The sequence below is a fragment of the Pseudopodoces humilis genome, chromosome 1, assembly GCF_049639895.1.
Source record: "Pseudopodoces humilis isolate 2021_Gansu_Grassland_sample_001 chromosome 1, ASM4963989v1, whole genome shotgun sequence".
In the NCBI taxonomy this organism is placed as follows: domain Eukaryota; kingdom Metazoa; phylum Chordata; class Aves; order Passeriformes; family Paridae; genus Pseudopodoces; species Pseudopodoces humilis.
The window spans coordinates 116,666,548-116,670,896 of NC_142200.1; the positions used below are offsets into that span (position 1 = coordinate 116,666,548).

General features: G+C 40.9%; 1 long non-coding RNA gene across 1 annotated transcript; it reads left to right on the forward strand.

Moving 5' to 3' along the window:
* Positions 1–1,910: 1,910 nt before the first annotated feature.
* On the forward strand, positions 1,911–3,301 carry LOC148185204 (uncharacterized). Its single transcript, XR_015773864.1, has 2 exons — positions 1,911–2,056; positions 2,391–3,301. It is a non-coding gene; the product is annotated as an uncharacterized LOC148185204 (long non-coding RNA).
* The last annotated feature ends 1,048 nt before the right edge of the window (positions 3,302–4,349 follow it).

Consider the following 4,349-nt stretch of genomic DNA (forward strand, 5'->3'; position numbering starts at 1 on the left):
TTTCAAACATAATTTTCTACAGTAGTTGTGGACAGTATAATTTTCACAAGGAAATGGGATGCTCCAAGAGCCAAACCATCTACTGGTTTGCTCCATCTACCCGTCTCTTCATCTTTCTGTGATTCACCTGCATTTCTGACATCAGTTTCAAAAATTATGATCATATTTGGCTATGAATCCAAAGATTAAATGAAGTTGTAAGTACAGAAAATGCTGGTTTCACATGTTCTTTAACTTAGCAACCCTAAATTTGATTCAGAGTTTAAGTTTACAAATCGTTAATAGTTTGTTTCTTATTTTGACAATCCCAGGAATCTGTAAGATTGACAGTCAGGGTATCCAATATGTGTACAGCTCAACTGCACTCCTCTGCAAACTACTTAAATTCATGTCCAATAAAGTGTAGCCTGTGGCAAACCAGAATGTGCTTAATTTGTAGCCAGAATTTCCTCAAAGTTATCTGCAATCTAGGCTGTAAATAGGCATTATCATTTCAGCAGAAACCATTGTTATTCATGCAGTACTGGAAACTCAAAGAACCACCTGTCCACATAAATTGGCACGTAGAGGACTAGGGAAAAGCTGACCCTGTAGCCAAAAAAGTGGTTTTTGCCTTGATCTGTGCCTGGCCATGGACCATTTATCTGGGCCACAATCCTGATCCTGTGGATTGAGGTTGTCCCTGTGTCCCAGCAAAGATATGTCTGGTGACGGGAACTCCAGGCTGACTGTAGCTGCCCCCCTGCCTGTACTACTGGATCCACGAGGAGACCAGGGCCCCACTCCTGGTGCTTCAGTTCCCAAGGAACAGCCTTCCCCTACATGTGTGAAGAGTGACTGACAGGTTTGAAATGGAGAAAATGGAAAAGAAGGTCCTGGCCCTAATATAATCCAGACAGTGCTGCAGGATGCAAAGAACAGAAGAACTCAGATGCACAAGAGGAATAGGGTCTGATCAAATCTCACTTACCCACAGTTTTTCTAATCTGGAGTAGGCAGAGGTTAATTTGATGTACTCTTGAGCTGCTGATGATCAGTTTGCTTACTCAGGTGACACTGTAGGTCACTCCATCCCTGTTTTTGCTTTGAAGTGGTGCAGCAAGGTGGAACTGCCACTCATCTTTATGGAGGAGTAGCTATATCAAGCTTCACAAGAGATTCTCTTGCCATCTTCCTTTTAAAAACCAGCTGGTGAGTGGACTGAATTTTTTTTTTCTGGACAGACTGCTGAACAGCAGCAGTCTGATGCTGATATGCAACAAATGGAGTTGGATTATTTTTGCAGCCAGTTTTAACAAATCCATACCTGTTTTGCTTTGGGAGTCCAGCAATTTCCCTGCTACCAGCTTCTGACTCGATCTTCTCGAGTGTGGCCCGGCTAGCTCTGTGATGAGGTTTCTCTTCACTCGAGTTTCGAGCCAGCATATGTTTGTGGGGTTCACTGATTTTCTTCAAGAATTCAAGTCTATAGAGCAAGTAAAGAAATCAGGGTGGGACTCTCTCTCTGGTTTGCATTCCACAGTTTATTTCTGTGAAGGGGAATCCAAAGGACGAGAGACCAAGGATTTGGGGTTTGGGGGGGTCTCTTTTAACAGGGTTTCTCGGAGGGAGGGAACATCAGAGAGAGAACCAATTATTTTTCTCAGTTAGTACATCTTACAAACTTTCTACAAATCAAGGTTACACACACCAAGATAAGAAATAACAGACACCAACTTCTTCAAATGCCCACAAAGGTGTAGGAGTATTCTCCACAGAGGGGCAGAGGAGGAGAGAGGGGGGGCCTGGTTTCCTGGCAACACAGGGGGGAAAGAAAGGGAAGGCAAGGTAAGCATGCCCTCTCAGCTTCCATAGCTCAGAGGCATTCTGGGACAGGAAAAAGTTACAAACTTCCGTGTTGGAAAGAAGGGTTCTCTTCTCCCAACCCCGTGCTTTCCTGGGCTAAAGAAACTTCAAGCAGCTGGAAATGCCAGCGGGGTCCTCTCTTTACTCTATCCGGCCTCTCGCCGTGGGGCTGAGGAGAGAAACTTCAGTAACCATGGTAACTTGACGCCAGGTAAACAGTTTGGAGAAAGAGAAGCTGGGGGTGGGGGGAGAATCACAACTAAAAGATGGGAAAAGATACATTTCAGGCTATCAACTACAACACCAGCTTGGACTCATTTGCTTATCTCTGCTTCATGTCTTTACTTTCCTGTATTTCAGTGTACCACCTTATGAATCTCTGTCCTATTACTTTCAATATGCAGATAAAATTGCGACCTGACTCTTTCATTGTTAAGTTGAAGCAGGATAACAGTCTTCTGGTCATTCTATGATAATACCTTTAGGACTTCTCAAATATTTCATCTGTGTCCAGCCAGGTTTACTTGATTGGTTTTTCTTTGTAGGTCAATATATGTATAAATCAGATTATTACACTGATCTGCTATGCAATGCTGAAGACAGCATGTTTGCCATCACTGAAGTTCATTCTGGAAGTACAGTCTGCTTGTAAATGTTTACTCATGGATGAAAATACCCCCTGCATCCTTAGGGAGGTTTTTGGCAATACCTTTTCGACAAGAGTAGCTTGTGACCAGCTCTGCCTAGTCCTAACGCCTCATAGAGAAAAACAAAAGGCTTTTTCTGCCTACAGATGCCTGCCAAAGCCTGCAACCTCGCTGTGCCTACAGGCTTTCACTTTTTGGTATCCTATGATTCGCAAGTCTTCACACTTCTGCAGCAAGACAGCTCCTTCCACGGCAGCTGTGAGATGAGGCAAACACATGCCCTTTTCACCGTCGCCTAGTCTCACCTGCAATAATCAGACTCAAGTTTCTCCCATTTACCCTCTGCCGATTGTGACTTTTCTTTCCAAGATAAGGCAGCTGTTGCAGCTGCAGCAGCGACTGGTGCACTTGACTCCTACTTAAAATTAACAAAGCACTTTCTATTTGCTTGGAGAACGACAGTCTGCTCGGGTTATGCCACCCTGCTCTCCAAGAGCTCTGGGAAGGGTTATTCTCTGCTATATCATCCAGACTGTGCATGGTTTGGAACTGCCTACAAGATTTATTTTCTTGTCTGATGGAAATGTCTCTCCCCGTGGTGTCCCAGTCACAATCTGGGCTTTTTTAATAGGATCTCTGTCTCCCATCCCTAGCTGCAAAATGTGTCTTCTGCCTTAGATCACAAGTCACAAGAATTGCTCTCTCTCATGCTGATTTATGTTAGTTCACTAGTATCATTACTTAATATGTGTTTTTCTTCTGTCCCAGAGTTCAATTAAAACCATGGAATAAATAGAAATATATTTCAATCAGTGTGCATTTTTTAAAATTGATTTTTGCCTTTTTGAAACCAATTATTAAAACAACTCTTTCAAGGACCATGATCTACAGAAATACTATAGCTTTCGGTGAAAGACAAGCACCAGCATGCTTGACAGCCTGATAATTGACTGTGTAACCTAGGCATAATCAAATACTTTCTTGCTCAGAGCAGATGTTCTATAGAGAAATAGAGCTGATTTTGGACACGCAACCTTAGCTTGATCTTTCGGGTGTAGCACACTTGACTAAAATCAATAAAACCTCTGTGTGTATATTGGCTGATATAATTTTGTATAAAAAATCTCAACAAACCTCCCAGAAATTCTGTAGTGAAGATCTAGTTAGTTGTACATCACATTCAAAATTTTACTGTGAGAATCACACAAGCATCGTGTCTTTAGGTTAGTTACCACTATTTTTTAATGTCTTTTCTGCTATTCTCCCCTTTTCTTTTGTCTCTAACCATATTTTAGTGCCAGATCATGAACATTTAGTCTGTGTAAGTGCATAATAAAAACACAAAGTGTAATTAAAATCCTTCTAAGCCAAATGATTACTTAGTCAATTAATAGAAATATACTTAAAATTGTTCCTTGATTTTAATCTTTTGACAGTGCAACTGCTGCTTCCAGTGGTTTCTGTAGGTACTGACTCTTCTAGTCAGCAGTATTACATCAATAAATGCATGTGCCTGTCATGCCCTGATTGAATAGCAAAACTTAACACCTGATTATTATCCAAAATATCTCATTAATTTAAATTTTATTTTTCAACAGTTTGAACTTCAGATAGCTACAGTTAAAGCAAGAGACTTCTGAAATTATAGGAAATACTAAATAGTGAATACTTAGGAAAAAGAATATGTTATTTGTATGTTGCAACGACTCTCCCAAGATCAAGGTAGAATGTGTTCAGTAAGTTGTAAACACTTTTAGAGGGAGCATATGAAATAGTTAAAGTAGACAGTACACTGAAAGATAAAACCATCTGATTTTATTTTGTCTAGTAATTAGCATATCAGAGACAGAAACTCAG